This window comes from Schistocerca americana, chromosome 6 (genome assembly GCF_021461395.2).
Source record: "Schistocerca americana isolate TAMUIC-IGC-003095 chromosome 6, iqSchAmer2.1, whole genome shotgun sequence".
In the NCBI taxonomy this organism is placed as follows: Eukaryota; Metazoa; Arthropoda; class Insecta; order Orthoptera; family Acrididae; genus Schistocerca; species Schistocerca americana.
In genome coordinates, this window is record NC_060124.1 from 82,425,193 (window position 1) to 82,445,227 (window position 20,035).

General features: G+C 44.4%; 1 protein-coding gene and 1 non-coding gene across 2 annotated transcripts in view; both read left to right on the plus strand.

The window, feature by feature from the left end:
- Positions 1-20,035, plus strand: part of LOC124619567 (ATP-binding cassette subfamily G member 4-like) — a 323,941-nt gene that overhangs the window by 66,086 nt on the left and 237,820 nt on the right. The window lies entirely within an intron of this gene.
- On the plus strand, positions 7,376-7,450 carry Trnal-caa. The gene has a single exon. It is a non-coding gene; the product is annotated as a tRNA-Leu (tRNA).

Below are 20,035 nucleotides of genomic sequence, written 5' to 3' on the forward strand. Positions count from 1 at the left end.
ATGTAAATTCTTAACCGCTTCACTGGTTCGCACGGTAGAGTATTTCAGCAGCAAGAGTGCTAAACTCGAGGCAGTAGAGGTCAATATTCAGAAAACAAATCTCTGAGTTACTGACATAACAGTACACTGTTAGGCAGTCCATGGGTTTGGGACATATGGGGAGAAACCTGTAGAAAATTAAAGCTTTTAGGCAGTGCAACAGGCGTGGAAGGATAGTGAAATTGGTATCCCGCTGCTCAGGAAAAGCAGTGGTCAGGGTAACTGGTATTTTACTTCGTTTCATATGATAGTAGTGCAGTGCTCCTTCTGCTGAATATCCCTCCGTAAATGTCGCTGCAGGGTGAGTGGGAGTGAATGGTGCAGTTCCGCCCACTGCCAGAAGTTCTGGGTCAGGGAAAGGCCGAGCCCGAAGCGCTTTCTGCAGCCGTCGAGGCCGTAGGGCAATGACAAGCGAGCGCGCGCTGTGTGTGTGTGTGTGTGTGTGTGTGTGTGTGTGTGTGACGGGGACCGGGCGCAGAGCTGTAGTGAACAATGGAAATGGCTTCTAAGCATGACTCTCGTTGCAAGCAGCGTGCTGTAGCAAAATTCTTGGTTGTGGAAAAAGAAATGGTCACATCCACAAACGGTTGTGTGTAATGTATGATAATGTGTGACATTGATAGCAATATTGCTGGGCGATAGATAAAGAGAGTTAAGGCTTCAAGAAATGCAGGACCTAAGTTCTATGATAGACCACGTTCGGAATGTTATGCCACAGAAACTGCTGCGGGCATGGTCAATCGTGTGGATGCCATAATTCATGCAGACCGGCGCATCACAACTTGACAATTGCCTCTAGATCCATTGGTGAGTGCGTTTGCACTGATTGTGACAAGATGTGGTCCACGAATGCTCACAACAGACCACAAGATTCAAAGAAAAACCATTTGATCTAAACTGTTGGAGCAGTTTGAAAGTCAGTCGAGAAGCCTATTACGGATCATTACAGGCGACGAAACCTGGCTGCATCACTTCGAGCGAGAAACTAAAAGGTACCAACAGCAATCAGCAACAAAGAAGAAATTCAAAACAGCCACTTCTGCTGATAACGTCATGATGACAGTCTGTTGGGACAGCGATTGTATCATTCACGTAGATTTGAGGCGAAAAGGGTCAACCACTAATTCAGTGGGGTATCTGAAGACGCTGAACGACCTCAAGAAATGTTTTCGATGTGTTTCGTCTGCAAATAATCCAAACGAAATCTTGGTACAGCACAATAATCTACAGGCCCACACACAAGTCTCGGAACCTGGGAACACATTGCCAAGCTGGACTGGACATTACTGGCTGATCCACCAATAGCCCAGACTTGGCGCCTTCGCACTTCCATCAGTTTGCGCCACTTGAGAATTCACTACGTGGGACATACTTCTGAGATGAGATAGCATAAATCATGCTGTGAAAACAAGGCTACAAGGACAAGAGCTTTTATCAGTAGGGAATATATGCTCCTACACAACACCGACGTAAGGCCATAGAACGTGATGAAGACTGTGTAGAAAAATATTACACGTGAAAGAAATTTTGATTTTGTCACCAAATTCTAACTCCTAAGAATAAATATATGCTGAGAAAAACTTGTGATGCATTTTTACTGAAATAATTCAATGAATGGTGGCGTAAGCTTAGAACATGGTCTCGGTCTCCTCCAGAGTCAAGATAAAATTTGCTTACATGTCTCGAGCTGCAGGTTCAGTTTAAGTTATTCCTTGCCACAGCAGACCATATGTAATGCTAACCATTCCCTTTTATAAACATACAAGAGAAGCTGTTCCTGCAGTCTTCGCAACTGAGAAATCACCTACAGAGATACATAGTACATATTTTCTTCATTTTAGTAACATTTAAGAGTCTTGAATGCCTTTGATGCCTGGTGAAGAGCACCTTTGATCCAGACGCTTCACAAATAAACTAATGTAAGCAAAAACATTATTATTACGACTAGTTCCGATAAAAGCACATAAATGTTTCTACTCATACCCTTTTGTTGCCCCCTGTGTTGTCTACAGTCACAACTACAGCGCAGTCACGTAAAAGTGTGTATAGGCTGTATCTGAAGTGCAACTCTATTTACGTATTTTTAATTAAAAAATTACAGCAAAGACGACAAAAATGCTCACTTTCTTTTTTAATTTGAAGTATATTTGACTATTAACATGAGTAGTACAGAAAGCTTCTTATTCATTAATTTAATTTACATTAATCGAACTCACTGTTGTGCTTAGGAAACAGTAAATAGAAAGAAATTCACTTTTGGACCACTAACAGCTTGCTATGTGAATACAAGTAGAAGAGCCGATTAAGCACTCAGAGCAACCATCACAAACAATGCTCAGAAACAAATGACCACGCGAAGGGGCGAGAGGGATAGTGTGTATGCTCCACAGTTTTTTTACGATTTAAACTGCAGTTAAAACAAGTTCTTTATGCTCGTTGAGACGAATAGCAGCGATAAACAGAACGAACGTGAGGATACGTAAAAGAACGCTTTTACAGCTACAGAAGACAATGAACAACTAACATATTACACTGAACTGTTTTTCGAATTGAGCTAAAAAAGCAAATGGCCGACACTTACATATCACCAAAATAAAAAGGGTGCGTTAATACTTATCTCATAAGGCTCAAAACGGGCCCACTAAAGAAGTTAAATGCTGCATTCGACGTAGACCAGTGGTTGAAATTGTTAAATAATCAAAGAAAAAAGAAATGTATTCTGAAGATAAAGCAAATAAACCCCCACTGAGGATGCCTCAACTGCAGGGAAACATGTCTGCATAAAAACAACGCATGATGTATCAGTGGTAAGACAGAAGAATACTATTCGGAAGAACAGTGGGTTTAGATACTCGTTGGACCGTCCAGATTTTGTTTTTCCGCGATTTTCCTAAATCGCTTAAGGTGAATACGGAATAGTTCCTTTGAAAGCGCGTGGCTGGTTTCCTTCCTCACCCTCCCCCAATCAGAGCTCGTGTTCCGTCTCTAATTACCTCGTTGTCGACGGGCCCTTAAACCCTAAACTTTTCTTTTTTTGTGTAAATACAGACGACAGAAGTCATGGGATACGTCCTAATATCGTGCCGGAACTCATTTTGCCCGGCGTAGTACAACTCGAAGTGGCGTGGATTCAACAAGCCGTTGGAAGTCCCCTGCAGAATTTTGAACACTGCTGCCTCTATAGCCGCCCATAATTGCGAAAGTGTTGCCGGTGCAGGATTTTCTGCAAGAAGTGACCTCTCGATTATGTTCCATAAATGTACAATGGGAGTCATGTCGGGCGATCTTGGTGACTAAATCATTCGCCCGAACTGTGCAGAACGTTCTTCAAACCAATTGCGAACAACTGTGGCCCAGTGGCAGGACATTGTTGTTTGGGAACATGAAGTCCATGCATGACTGCAAACGGTCCCCAAGTAGCCGAACAGAACCATTTCCATTCAACGATCGGTTCAGTTGGACCAGAGAGCCCAGTCCATTCCACGTAAACACAGTCCACACCATTATTGAGCCATCACCAGCTTGTATAGCGCCTGGTTGACAACTTGGGTGCGAGGCTTCGTGAGGTCTACGCTACTCTCTGTTCCTACCATCAGCTCTTACCAACTGAAATCGGGATACATCCGATCAAGTCATGGTTTTCTAGTCGTCTAGGGTCCAACAGATATCGTCGCAAGCCCAGGAGAGGCGCTGCAGGCAGCGTCGTGCGGTTGGCAAAGGCACACGTGTCGGTCGTATGCCGCCATAGCCCATTAACGCCAAATTACGCCGCACTGTTCTAACGGGGAACGTTCATCGTACATCCTGCTTTGATTTCTGTGGTTATTTCATGCAGTGCTGCTTGTCTGTTAGCACTGACAACTCTACAGAAATGCCGCTGTTCTCGATCGCTAAGCGAAGTCGCGGGGTCATTGCGTTGTCCGTGGTGAGCAATAATGCCTCAGATTTGGTGCTCTCGGCACTTTCATGACACTGTGGATTTCGGAATATTGAATTCCCTAACGATTTCCGAAATGGAATATCCCATGCGTCTAGCTCGAACTGCCATTCCGTCTTTAAAATCTGTTGATTCCCTTCGTGCGGCCACAATCACATCCGAAACCTTTTCACATGAATCACCCGAGTACAAATGACAACTCCGCCAATGATCTGTCCTTTTACACGTTGTGTACGCGAACTACCATCATTTTTATATATGCCTACCGCTGTCTCATGACTTCTGCCATTTCAGGGTAATTGCATTTTATAGGTGGGCCCTATTAATCACAAAAATAGGGAAACATACATTTAACAACATGGAAGGACAAAAGAGTAACGTGAATAGAATCCTTAGAGAAGAATTGGTAACGTTGTTGAAAAGCATTTCGAACAGTGGTTGAAAATCTCCGCAGTAGGAAACAATGCTAATGAGTAAATGATTAAAATAAAATAAAATGTCATTAACTCGCGACAGTATGCTAAACAAACGTATTAAAATACTAAACGGCTGCATATGCTTAGACTAGATATTAGTCACAGACTTCGTTATGAAACAAGGAAAACGAGAAATATATCAGCCAAGGCCTTTCAGGACTCCCGTTAAGGTGTGGTTGAAGTACTTTCAAATTTGCTGCATTTCTATTCAAAGCATTTGTGCTTCCAGTCTGGGCTCATTCAGTTTGCAGCACTGGAAATACTCGTTTGGCTGCATTATACTCGACCACCTGATTGCCTGACCTGTTTTCGAGTTGCTTTCCTCTTCCTTTTAAAAGTAATCCCTTTTTCGAACCTTTCCCCACTACATCTTACATCTTATTTTTGTCACTGCCCCCTCCAAAACAGTCTTGCAGTGTACCTGTCTCATTCTTGTCGCTCACTGCTTTTCGTTTGTATCAGTAATAATACTTCTAAGAAAAAATCGGACGCATTCATGAATAATTCACGGTAAATAATTATTTGCCTTGTAAATCAGCTCATTCACCGAGACTACGTAACTTTCTGTTTCAGAGAAGTACTAGTACAGATGTCGCTTAGAACAAGTTATTACAACATTATACTTTTTCATAAGGCCGAAGTTGACTACTTCAGCCATATGAGCGATAGTTTCTTGTGCCGGGTGGTCACAATTACAGTGCAGTTGCTCACGGAGGTCCAGTGTGGGCTGTAATTATCGTATGGCAGCGAAACTTGGTAGATTTGCTAATGCGTTACTCCGGAACCGGTTTACGCTGAAAAAAATTAGTTGCAATTTCGGCCATCAGGTGCAAATCTGACGCTGTACAGCATCTCGTCGACGTCTCAGGTGTTCATATTGTACAAGTTATGGAAGCGGCGATCAATAATGAAATCAATATTATTCCTTTCTCACTTGTTTGATATTTTCTGCCCATGTCCCGCTCCTTCTCCATTACATATCTAATCATTTGTGTCCGCCTTTTTCGCATTCAGAGCGAGAGCTTTGCCCCTGGTGGCAAAATTTTGAACTACTTTGTTTCCAGCGTAAAGGGGTCCTGTATTAACGGATTAGAATGTCTATCAAGTTTCGCTGTCGTACGATATGTACAGAGCACACTGGACCTCTTTGAGTAGTTACACTTTAATTATAACCACCGAGTACGTACTAGATTTAATGTGCCGTCGACAATGTGACCATAAGTGTTCGGGTACATTGCCTGGCCAGAAACTACAACTAGGGTGGTGGACAAGCGAGTTGAAGGACGAAGTATCTGTTTACTTCGCTACTAATGCATACTCCAGTCAAATACACTGGTTATCATTCTCACCGCCAAGCTTCGTATTAATTCAGTGCCCTGCGATAGTGCGACCTGAAGTGGATTTGATACACTAGAGCAGAATCTGACGAAGATGCCTCTAGAGACGGAGCACAAACCTTTTTCGAGAAGAATGGGACCAGGGAATAGGATCTGGCCTTTACGAAGGACCACACAATAATGTCAATTCGCTCATACACTACTGGCCATTGAAAATCCTATACCACGAAGATGACGTGCTACAGACGCGAAATTTAACCGACAGGAAGAAGATGCTGTGATATGCAAATGATTAGCTTTTCAGAGCATTCACACAAGGTTGGCGCCGGTGGCGACACCTACAACGTGCTGACATGAGGAAAGTTTCCAACCGATTTCTCATACACAAACAGCAGTTCACCGGCGTCGTCTGGTGAAACGTTGTTGTGATGCCTCGTGTAAGGAGGAGAAATGCGTACCATCACGTTTCCGACTTTGATAAAGGTCGGATTGTAGCCTATCGCGATTGCGGTTTATCGTATCGCGACATTGCTGTTCGCGTTGATCGAGATCCAATGACTTTTAGCAGAACATGGAATCGGTGGGTTCAGGAGGGCAATACGGAACGCCGTGCTGGATCCCAACGGCAGTCGAGATGACAGGCATCTTATCCGCATGGCTGTAACGGATCGTGCAGCCACGACTCGATATCTGAGTCAACAGATGGGGACGTTTGCAAGACAACAACCATCTGCACGAACAGTTCGACGACGTTTGCAGCACTATGGACTATCAGCTCGGAGACCATGGCTGCGGTTACCCTTGACGCTGCGCCACAGACAGGAGCGCCTACGATGGTGTACTCAACGACGAACCTGGGTGCACGAATGGCAAAACGTCATTTTTTCGGATGAATCCAGGTTCTGTTTACAGCATCATGATGGTCGCATCCGTGTTTGGCGAGATCGCGGTGAACGCACATTCGAAGCGTGTATTCGTTATCGCCACACTGACGTATCACCCGGCGTGATGGTATGGGGTGCCATTGATTACACGTCTCGGTTACCTCTTGTTCGCATTGACGGCACTTTGAACAGTGGACGTTACATTTCAGATGTGTTACGAGCCGTGGCTCTACCCTTAATTCGATCCCTGTGAAACCCCACATTTCACCGAGCGAGGTGGCGCAGTGGTTAGCACACTGGACTCGCATTCGGGAGGACGACGGTTCAATCCCGCCTCCGGCCATCCCGATTTAGGTTTTCCGTGATTTCCCTAAATCGTTTCAGGCAAATGCCGGGATGGTTCCTTTGAAAGGGCACGGCCGATTTCCTTCCCAATCCTTCCCTAACCCGTGCTTGCGCTCCGTCTCTAATGACCTCGTTGTCGACGGGACGTTAAACACTAACCACCACCACCACCCTACATTTCAGCAGGATAATGCACGACCGCATGTTGCAGGTCCTCTACGGGCCTTTCGCGGGCGAGTGCTCTACCAACTGAGGAGTGCTAGTTCTGCAAGGTTCGCAGGAGAGCTTCTGTAAAGTTTGGAAGGTGGGAGACGAGATACTGGCAGAAGTAAAGCTGTGAGTACCGGGCGTGAGTCGTGCTTCGGTAGCTCAGTTGGTAGAGCACTTGCCCGCAAAAGGCAAAGGTCCCGAGTTCGAGTCTCGGTCGGGCACACAGTTTTCATCTGCCAGGAAGTTTCATATCAGCGCACACTCCGCTGCAGAGTGAAAATCTCATTCTGGAAACATCCCCCAGGCTGTGGCTAAGCCATGTCTCCGCAATATCCTTTCTTTCAGGAGTGCTAGTTCTGCAAGGTTCGCAGGAGAGCTTCTGTAAAGTTTGGAAGGTGGGAAACGAGATACTGGCAGAAGTAAAGCTGTGAGTACCGGGCGTGAGTCGTGCTTCGGTAGCTCAGTTTTTAGAGCACTTGCCCGCGAAAGGCAAAGGTCCCGAGTTCGAGTCTCGGTCGGGCACACAGTTTTAATCTGCCAGGAAGTTTCAGTTTCAACAACAGTTGGTACCACAGTGACACAACGAACTGTTGCAGATCGGTAACTTCAAGGACAGTTGCAAACCAGGCGACCTGAAATGTGCATTTCACTGATCCCAAACCACCGCCATTTGCGACTTCTGTGGTGTCCAGCGAGAGCTCACTGTAGAGTAGGGAGGAGGTTTGTTGTATTTATTGATTAAAGACGGATCTCCCTTGGTGCCAGTGACGGCCGTGTGTTGGTTAGAAAAAAGCCAGTTGAGGACCTACATCCAACCCGTCTGCAACCAAGACACACTGAACGTACACCTGTAGTTATGGTCTGGGATGGGATTTCGTATGGGAGTAGCAACACTCCCATGGTCATCCCAGGCACCCTGAATCCAAACTGGTACGTCAATCTGGTGAGTCGACCCCCTGTGCTGCCATTCATGAACAGCATTACAAGACGTGTTTTCCAACAAGATAACACTCGACCACATGCCGCTGTTGCAACCCAACCTGCTCTACAGAATGTCGACATGTTGCCTTGGCCTGCTCGATCACCAGATCTGTCTGCAATCGAGCACGTATGGGACATCATGGGACAACAACTCCAGCGTCATCCACAGACAGCATTAACCGTCCCTGTATTGACCGACCAAGTGCAACAGGCACGGAACTATATCCCACAAACTAACATCCAGCTCCTGAAGAACACAGTGCACGCACGTTTACGTGCTTGCATTCAACGTTCTGGCGGCTACACCGGTTATTAATGAACCAGCATTTCGCGTTTGCAATGGCTTGTCTCGCGCTTGCATTAACCTGTAGTCTTGCAGTGTTAAAACTTAAATATGTTATTTAGAGAAATGTATTTCCAAAATTTCGTTACTCCATATTAGTTTTTTGTGTTGTGATTTTTTTCTGTCAGTATGTTTTTGCTTTGCGCTAAGGCTCTGAGCACTATGGGACTTAACTTCTGAGGTCATCAGTCCCCTAGAACTTGGAACTACTTAAACCTAACTAACCCAAGAACAGCACACACACATCCATGCCCGAGGCAGGATTCGAACCTGCGACCGTAGCGGTCGCGCGGTTCCACACTGTAGCGCCTACAACCGCTCGGCCATTTCGGCCGGCGCTTTGCGCTAAGTCCCATACCGCTTTCGTCTGCTACCTGTGTCTTCGGTGGCGCACTGCTCGCGCTCTTCGTTGTTTTGACATTGGGAATTTCGATGATAGCGTTGATTTCAATGCCCTGGAAGAAGAAATCGCCAAATCCGATTTAGAAGTGAAAGTTGATGATATTGATTTTGATCCACATTTCTGTGTGGCTTATTGCTCCGGTAGCAATAAATAAAGTATTGTATCGCCTAAATGAACATTTGTAAAACAACTTTGATAGTTAAAAGTACAGTAAATAACTGCACCCAACACATGCGAAGCGTGTTCCGTTGTCAGAGCCAGAAGGGAGAAAACTGCAGAAAAGGAACATCCTGGTGGTGTCCAAAGTGTGATGTATCTTTTTTACGCCGAAATGCTTCAAAATATACCACAGTCAGGCAAATTATGTGTAAGAACGGCAGGTAAAAAATTTTTCTTCGATATAAAAACACGATTCAGTGAATCATTTAAATTGTCTGGTAATTTTAATATTTCATAAGATTTTTAAGATGAGATATACCAGATCGTATCATTTAAAATGAAATATCATACACGTTTATCATACACGTTTATTCCATATTCTCTTACAAGGCTATGATTTTAGAAAAATGTGCTGAAAACAGCAGTCCAGCTGCCCCATTCAGGCTGACAAAGCCCAGTCTCGAATGTGTTGACCCCTCTCTTCCAACTGACGGAATATCTGGGTGTGACGTCCCGTCGAGAGTAGGTCGTTGTAGAAGGTGCACAAAGTAAGATTGGGAAAAGAAATCAGCCACATTTCTTTGAAACAAAGCCTGCATAAGCGATTTAGGGGAGGCCACGGAAAAACCAAAGCTGGACTTGCGGATGAGATTGGAACCGCCATTTTTCCTACTAATAGCCCAGTGTCCTACAGGTCCTGATCTAGGGAAGGGCAAACCGGGGTATCTGGCTTGGGCGGGAGTTTCAGGAAGCACCAAATTCATATTCTTGAAGAAGAAGAAAAAAAAACCTTGTTTCACAAAGCACCTAGTATCCAGCGCACTTTTGTCTATCGATTATTTATATGAATTTGAAACGCATCTATGTTGGTTTTTGAAAATTTCTGAACACATTCTAAGTCGATTTCTGAACGAATCATAAGCCGATTTTTGAATGCGTGCATAGTCTACTTGATGTCTCTGCCAGAAGAATCCCCATGCATGTAGAGATAAAAACTTTACCGCAGACAAAAGGGGAAGGGGCTACACGAGCTGAGCCGAATAAACCCGAACAGGTGAATCCCAATCGCTGTTTATGTTGTTGACTGGTTGTCCGATATGATCAGAGTTGTTACAACTATTAGCGAAATCCTCTAGATTCACACTATCAGAGTGGAAATAAACGACTATCAGGAATAACAAGTTATAAAGATTACATATTTTCTCGGTGTATCCAAGAAAATGAAATTTTGACTGAAAATTTTTGCCAGATGGCTGCACTACTGAAGGCCAGTTGTACGATTCCCGGTTAGCAGCCGCTTAAGTTCTGTTCTCGGAATAGCGTGGAAAATGCGTTGTACGAACATATAATAACGTCTAACCAGAGAATAAAGGCGGGATAACTAAACTGGTGATTCTAGCAGGGTTAATAAGTTTTGACAATGGTAGGAACAGTTACAGAATTACTGACGAAAAGATTATTTGTTAGAATGAGGAAGGAGAAGAAATGGGGACATCACACAAATTATATGGAAGAATATGACGATTCCAAATTTTATAAAAATCTGTGATTGAGAAACTGGAGCGTATGAATGAAATGTGAAACTAATTCCTAACATAATACTTTTTAAATTGCCGTTGTTTTTGCATGTAGTAGGCCTAATAGGTATTTGATATTGGTACTTTTAGAATTATATTCTGTAGTGTGATTTATGTAAATGTGGTAGATAAAAATGACCACTTGTGCCAAAAGAGGCTCGCTTATCTGCTTGTGTTACAATTGCTGCAGTGCTGTTTCTGTTTATCGAGCAGACAGATGAAAATAAGACGCTTTGAAATCAAGAAACGACGCTAGTCTTGGGTACTATTCGTATTAACAGGTTTTTCAGTATTAGAGAACAACATTTTGATTTTTCATGTAGCAAAACGTTTGTCAAACTTTGATGAGATAAGAGTCTTTCGCAAAAAGAAAAGACCCCATGTAAAGCTGTAGCAAAATTAGAGAGGTAAGAAATGCTGGGACCTAAGGATTGAAGAAATGTGTACTATCTTATTAGACTCTTATCTTTCTGGTCTTATGTTTCCTATATTTAATTTTATGTCACACGGAAGAGAAAGTTATTAGCTAATAGGGAATAAAGTGTGCATTTTTCTGAAGAGTTCTTATTCTCCCGGTCACAAATAATCCCACCCAGTATTGTGAGTTTTTTTAATGGGGGTAGGATGTCAAACCAGCCACTGGGAGCAGGAGAGGCACCACAGGAAAGTCAATTTCCACTGTCCTGAATATAGGCCCGATGGCTTCCATTACAAAGCATACAAGCTTGAACTTCGCAGAGCGAAATACAGTGACGTACGATAGAAGAATACTGTGTGAAACGTAAGAGCAAATAACATGCCTTTCATTTCCTGATGTTTTATATATCAAAGTCTTCAGAAAGATGTGCGCTATAAAATAAACAATTTTTTACTTGTTTTTTTAGTTTTTGAAGTCCTATCTCAAACTGAACTGTAGATTAAAACTGAAGAAACTGCAAAAAGGTGGGAATTTAAGGAGATGGAACCTGGATAAAATGACTAAACCAGAGGTTGTAGAGAGCTTCGGGGAGAGCATTAGGGAACGATTGATTGACAAGAATGGGGGAAAGAAATACAGTAGAAGAAGAATGGGTAGCTTTGAGAGACGAAATAGTGAAGGTAGCAGAGGACCAAGTAGGTAAAAAGACGAGGGCTAATAGAAATCCTTGGGTAACAGAATAGATATTGAAATTAATTGATGAAAGGAGAAAATATAAAAATGCAGCAAATCAAGCAGGCAAAAAGGAATACAAACTTCTTAAAAATGAGATCGACAGGAAGTATAAAATGGCTAAGCAGGGATGGCTAGAGGACAAATGTAAGGATGTAGAGGCACATATCACTAGGTGTAAGATAGATACTGCCTACAGGAAAATTAAAGAGACCTTTGGAGAAAAGAGAACCACTTGCATGAATATCAAGAGCTCAGATGGAAACCCAGTTCTCAGCAAAGAAGGGAAAGCAGAAAGGCGGATGGTGTATATAGAGGGTCCGTACAAGAGTGATGTTCTTGAGGACAATATTATAAAAATGGAAGACAATGTAGATGAAGATGAAATGGGAGATATACTGCGTGAAGAGTTTGACAGAGCACTGAAAGACCTAAGTCGAAACAAGGTCCCGGGAGTAGGCAACATTCCATTAGAACTACTGACAGGCTTGGGAGAGCCAGGCCTAAGAAAACTCTGCCATCTGGAGCGCAGGATGTATGAGTCAGGCGAAATATCCTCAGACTTCAAGAAGAATATAATAATTCCAGTCCCAAAGAAAGCAGGTGTTGACAGATGTGTAATTTATCGAGCTGTCAGTTTAATAAGCCACGGCTGCAAAATTCTAACACAGATTCTTTACAGACGAATGGAAAACTGGTAGAAGCCGGTATCGGGGAAGATCGCTTTGGATTCCGTAGAAATGTTGGAACACGTGAAGAAAAATACTGACCCTACGACTTATCTTAGAAAACAGATTAAGGAAAGGCAAACCACCGTTTCTAGCATTTGTAGACTTAGAGAAAGCTTTTGACAATGTTGACTGGAATACTCTCTTTCAAATTCTGAAGGTGGCAGGGGTAAAAGGAAACAAAAGAAAAATTCGGAGTTGGAATTAAAATCCATGGAGAATAAAAACTTTGAGGTTCGCCGATGACATTGTAATTCTGTCAGAGACAGCAAAGGACCTGGAAGAGCAGCTGAACGTAATGGACAGTGTCTTGAAAGGAAGATATAAGATGAACATCAACAAAAGCAAAACGAGGATAATGGAATGTAGTCGAATTAAATCGCGTGATTGGGGGGGGGGGGGGGGGGGGAGGGGGGCACCACTATCAAGTTTTTGCACCGGTTCGGAAACATCGTAGGTCCGGAATTAGTGTCCTACCTCATCACCAATCCTGCCCATTTGCCATATTTACTGCGCCGCTCTGCCGGGCCACAACGAAGGAGATCTTCAGCTCGTGAAGCGGCGAGTTGAGTCACTTTACGCTCGAGCTCAACAAGCACAGGGAATGCGGTGTGATGGGGTGGGGTTAATGGCTGCGGGGCGTGATCCTGACCACGTGTTCTCAAACGCCGAGCTCAGCAGCAGACGAGGCGCCACGATATCTCTGCACTCTGTCAACAACACTCCGGAAAGAATGTTCTCATTAAACATGACGGACGACTGTAAACAAGTGTGTCTAACGTAATAATTGCTTGGTCGACGCTGTGATCAGCTGTGCTGTTCACGTCTTTCAAATTTCCCTTCGCTGCTCTTAGTTATTTCACTGCCCTATGCAATATTGGTCTGTGTCATCCTTTGTCACGATATTACTTTTGCTTCCTCATCTACATCTGTACTGTTCTGTGCCTGGTGGAGGGTATGTCTCACCAATAACATTTAGTTGCTGTCCTGTTCCATTTCCCTACTGAGTGGAGAAAAAAATGATAAGGCACTGATCGACAGTATCTGGTCACCCCTATGACATGTGGAATTTACCGCCAGATGTCTCGCAGATTCTCTGAACTCAGTCGAATTCCGGATATATTCTGTAAAAAAAGATGCCGACTAACTTACTTCACTACTGAACTGACTTTCAAAACGACAAGAACCACCATCTGAAAGCCGAATTAAAATTTTAATTTATTTTAAAATTGAAGTTGTATGGCCTCTTACACCTCATAACCGTTCAGTAAACGTTTCAAACACAGAAAAATTGCTCATATGCCGTAGCGAATAATTCTTTTAATTTCGCCTGTATGTTGTCTGCATATATTTATTCCTTTTTGGCTTAAAGCTGGTCGACAGTTGATTTGCAGTAGCAGTACGACACATTCCTAAATCAGTCCGAACAGGCTAATGCTTACAGAACAACAATGTGAAGGAGAACGTTCATAGGTCAGCTAGGATGTCTGTGACGTACTTCACAGATTCGTCCAGTCAATGTAGATTCGTCCAGTCAATGTAGTAGGAGGCGGAGCGGGTGAAGAAGCTGTGATGTTTGTGGAAATCTGCGATACTAACCCTCTTTATCAGTGTTCTGAATGTGTGGCGTAAAATAAGTGTGAAAGAAATACTTTCGAAAAGTAATACATCAACAAATAATAAAGAAACTAAAGAATCAAGACTTTTTTTTGCAAGGAGTATCACATTTCCAAACCAGTAGATGAAGTCTTAAAATGAAACAAGCAGAAAAAAAATTGAGTCAGATTTCAGAGCATCATTTTAAACCTTACTCCTCCATGTGGCAGCGAAATTTCACTCTTGGCCAAAATAATGGGTAAGAAGTAAATATCGGAGAAATGAAATGTTTATTATCTGGAGTTACATAAGTCGAGGAATAGGGTGAACAGTGAGCATATAAGAAAGCAGATGGTAGATAAAAGCTATGGTACCGTATATAAGCTCCAAAAGTACCATTCTCAACGCCGCCATCATGTTCTTATCGTTCCAGAAAATAACTATACCACGTCGATAGACCAAAACATCTGTATTCACAGGATAGGAGCGTATGTAGTTCCTTAGTGGATAATGATGATAGCGATATGAGAAACAGAAGATTTTTTATTTATGTTAATGTTGCTTTTAGTTAAGCAGTCACTTCGGTGGCTCAACATTTTGTACCACAAGTTATGCTTGTGGCTACCTGTACTTAGATATCAGTTACAGTGTAAGCATGATTTGTGTATAATTGCTAACCAGCCGAAACTGGTCATCATCTATTTACATTATATTACGATCACGAGCGAGAAATTTTATAGTATTTTGTTTCATTATTTTTGAAGAATGAAGATTGGCAAGATCGCTAGCAATTCTTTTCATTTCTATGACCGGTTTCGACAGATCTGCGCTGTCGTCATCGGATCTTGTAGCATCATTAGTTGCACACGCTGGTTACAATTCTGAAAGAAAAATAGTGATGCTGTCGTGTAAAGCGAGTAGTGTATCCTGGGACATCAGCACAACATGTTGTGTGTTTTATGTGTTATTTTATTTGTGACATGCTGATGTTCCCTGCCACGTTTTATTTGGCGCAACATCGCTGTGTGACTTTCGGTATAGTAACAAGCATGTGCAACTAATAATATTACAAGATCCGATGACGACAGTGTAGATCTGTCGAAACGGTCTCAGTAATAAAAAGAATTGCTAACGGTCTTGGCAAACTTGATTCTTCAAGAGTAATTTAAGTCTCAGATGTCGCCCAAGCTGATGTAATGTCAAACACATTTTCAGAATGCAGCTGAGTGTGCACTGATATGAAACTTCGCGGCAGATGAAAGCTGTATGCCGGACCGAGACTCGACCTCGGGACCTTTGCCGCTCGCGAACAAGTGCTCTAACGTCTTTTTTAAGTTTTTTTATGTTGTTCACTATTGTTCGTTGCATTTGTTCGGGGAGGACGTCCCATGACAGCCGTTCAAGTTCATCGTTGATCCATTCACTCAGTCTTTTCGTTACAGAGGGCAGCTAAACCCCTGACCGAACTCACTGATCTACCGTGCCTGCGCGACTGAGCTATTCAAGCATGGCTCACGCCCCCGTCATCACAGATTTACTTCCAACAGTACCTCATCTCCTACCTTCCAAACTTCACAGAAGCTCTCCTACGAAACTTGCAGAACTAGCACTCCTGAAAGAAAGGATATTGTGGAGACATGGCTTAGCCACAGCCTGGGGGATGTTTCAGAGTGAAATTTTCACTCTCCAGTGAGTGTGCGCTGATACTAAATTTCCTGGCATATTGAAAATTTGTTGAGAGTTTTCTGCGAAAGACAAAGGTCCAGATTTGAGTCTCGGTCCGACACACACTTTTAATCTGCCAGGAAGTTTCAAACATATTTTGTGTGAAGTGTACAGTGCCAGGGGTTAGGACAGTTCGGTATCAGTCTGTCACTTCTTCTCTTTCACTGTTTATATTTCTCGATCTCTCTTTCTTCCTTTCTCTCTTTTTCTCTTCTTCACTTTATATTTCTGTACCCCTTCCTCACTTTTACTTTTCCTCCCTTTCTTCACTTCCTGTCTCCCTGTTCCCCACTTGGCCTCTACCTTTTCCTCACTTTCTCTCTACCTTTTCCTCACTTTCTCTCTACCTTTTCCTCACTTTCTCTCTACCTTTCCGTCACATTGTGTCTACTTTTTTCTCACTTTCTCCGAGTCACTCCTCCCCCAACTCTCTCTCTCTCTCTCTCTCTCTCTCTCTCTCTCTCACACACACACACACACACTCACACACACACACACACACACACACACACAAACACACACACACACACACACACACACACACACACACATTAGTAACTGCATTTTTAAAATCCACCCTTATTTCCTGTACAGACTCGAACCTGAGTGACACAAACTTTTAGATGCAGCTATGCTCCCTCAGACCACAGTGATCCTCAAAGCCTTAGGTGAAATCCCCTACGGAATGAATATACATGGAGACAGGGCTTGCTCTATAAGAAATGGTAAATGTCCTACCGTACCCTTGATGAAGACATTATAGAGTTATTTCTTGCGAGGAAATTATAAGAAATCAGTGTCACCTGGAAAGCGTTTGGTATAAGAACTCCATTCTTCCCGAAGTTGATTCCACTACCTCAATCATCATGCTCGGTCGAGGACTGTAATATCTCTTTGATTACGTTTGTTGTCCAGGCGCCGCTTGCAATCCGAAGTCACCTTTTCAGTGGTGGTGGCCTTGAGATGAGGAATACCATCCATCCAGGGATAAATGAATCGCCTGTCGATCCCGGCCTGATCCAAGCCACTCGATATGGAGCTACGTCGAGGGGCTAAAACTCCAGTTACATTACACATAAGCCACCTTCTCAACTGCCCGCCCGAGGGTGAGCGTACCCGTTCGAGACCTACACAGATAAAATCATAGATGGCCTCTGAAAACAGAACCAGTGACCTCTGGGCGAACTGATTTGATTACGGAGCCGGCTTTTGTTCAGGGATGCAAAGTCGTATCGGCGCTGTTGCCCCGTACTTTCGCGGCGGGCGACGCGAAACACGGCGTGTTCACGCCACTCTCACCACTTGGCAAAACCAGTTTTTGCGTACCAGTCCCGCAGCTGCTAGCTACGTGTCTGAACTTTCTCCGCCAGCGAAAACGAAATGCTTCGTCCCAGGTGCGCGAAATTTTCTCGAAATGACGCAACTCTGTTTGGTACAGAGCGAGCCCATCTCTCATCAGATGGCTACCCTTTAACGACTATTAATTTGCAGCCATAACTGCTGTAATTAAAACACCCACTCTGACTGATAGCGATGCAGGTCACTTGCTTACAATCGGGACGTGAGGTAATGCTGCTTTAGGCGCAGTAATACGGAAGTGAAGTGGTAGGCATGGTTTCAGGGATAAAATACTACCGAGGCTGCAACACATCTGACATATCCTATGCTATGTGTGTACAGTATGTGTCAGAATTATAGATGGATACCCAATTGAATAAACCGTGAGAGGCAGTGCAATAGTCGGACTATAGAAAAACAATGGTAACTGAATAAACTGAGTGAACAAACGTAACAACAGTTGTATATACTTCTTGATGTACCTCACCTCTCATGTATCACATTTACAAACAGTATTTCAGAAATGGCTACTCGGATATACAAGAGTAAACTATCTGGACATCGTATGAACTAGTTCAGGTTTTCGTGGTAGTTCTTGATGCAAAATAAAATACACTCCTGGAAATGGAAAAAAGGACACATTGACACCGGTGTGTCAGACCCACCATACTTGCTCCGGACACTGCGAGAGGGCTGTACAAGCAATGATCACACGCACGGCACAGCGGACACACCAGGAACCGCGGTGTTGGCCGTCGAATGGCGCTAGCTGCGCAGCATTTGTGCACCGCCGCCGTCAGTGTCAGCCAGTTTGCCGTGGCATACGGAGCTCCATCGCAGTCTTTAACACTGGTAGCATGCCGCGACAGCGTGGACGTGAACCGTATGTGCAGTTGACGGACTTTGAGCGAGGGCGTATAGTGGGCATGCGGGAGGCCGGGTGGACGTACCGCCGAATTGCTCAACCCGTGGGGCGTGAGGTCTCCACAGTACATCGATGTTGTCGCCAGTGGTCGGCGGAAGGTGCACGTGCCCGTCGACCTGGGACCGAACCGCAGCGACGCACGGATGCACGCCAAGACCGTAGGATCCTACGCAGTGCCGTAGGGGACCGCACCGCCACTTCCCAGCAAATTAGGGACACTGTTGCTCCTGGGGTATCGGCGAGGACCATTCGCAACCGTCTCCATGAAGCTGGGCTACGGTCCCGCACACCGTTAGGCCGTCTTCCGCTCACGCCCCAACATCGTGCAGCCCGCCTCCAGTGGTGTCGCGACAGGCGTGAATGGAGGGACGAATGGAGACGTGTCGTCTTCAGCGATGAGAGTCGCTTCTGCCTTGGTGCCAATGATGGTCGTATGCGTGTTTGGCGCCGTGCAGGTGAGCGCCACAATCAGGACTGCATACGACCGAGGCACACAGGGCCAACACCCGGCATCATGGTGTGGGGAGCGATCTCCTACACTGGCCGTACACCACTGGTGCTCGTCGAGGGGACACTGAATAGTGCACGGTACATCCAAACCGTCATCGAACCCATCGTTCTACCATTCCTAGACCGGCAAGGGAACTTGCTGTTCCAACAGGACAATGCACGTCCGCATGTATCCCGTGCCACCCAACGTGCTCTAGAAGGTGTAAGTCAACTACCCTGGCCAGCAAGATCTCCGGATCTGTCCCCCATTGAGCATGTTTGGGACTGGATGAAGCGTCGTCTCACGCGGTCTGCACGTCCAGCACGAACGCTGGTCCACCTGAGGCGCCAGGTGGAAATGGCATGGCAAGCCGTTCCACAGGACTACATCCAGCATCTCTACGATCGTCTCCATGGGAGAATAGCAGCCTGCATTGCTGCGAAAGGTGGATATACACTGTACTAGTGCCGACATTGTGCATGCTCTGTTGCCTGTGTCTATGTGCCTGTGGTTCTGTCAGTGTGATCATGTGATGTATCTGACCCCAGGAATGTGTCAATAAAGTTTCCCCTTCCTGGGACAATGAATTCACGGTGTTCTTATTTCAATTTCTAGGAGTGTATTTGGTTCCACAGACCTTTTCAAGCCTCAAACATCTATGATGAATGCATACAAAGAGAAGCAACGAACGAAAATTTTTACCAAGGCCGGGAGGAGGAAGGCGTGCTACGGTAGTCCGTGCAGTTGTGTAAGCCGCTGTGATAGAATGGGAGACCGAGGTTCGAATCCCACCCTTGCTACGGATTTTCATTCGTCGCTTCAGTCTGCATATATACATCATAGTTTTTGATGTTTTGGCTGTAGTGTACTTTCCGGATTTGTCAACTTACTTATTTGTTGTACAGCAAATTAAGAAATATAAGCTCCAAATTATAAATTTACCAGAGGAAAAAAATGTGAAACAAACCACACGTGCTTTAAAGAAAAAAATTCAAACCACAAATCAGCACAATAAATAGAAAGCACAAAGTGTATGAATAAAATAGCTTTTACGCAGCTTCTACATCCACAGGTCGGTGTCTAATTAAGAGCTCCCATTTTAGCTTCCAGGACATGGTTCCCCAGAGTATCTTCTCTAGGAACACTGTTCGGCGATGTGGTGCATCATCACAGTCACATTCAAGACTATTGTTGACGCGGGGTCTACATCTACATCTACATTTATACTCCGCAAGCCACCCAATGGTGTGTGGCGGAGGGCACTTTACGTGCCACTGTCATTACCTCCCTTTCCTGTTCCAGTCGCGTATGGTTCGCGGGAAGAACGACTGTCTGAAAGCCTCCGTGCGCGCTCTAATCTCTCTAATTTTACATTCGTGATCTCCTCGGGAG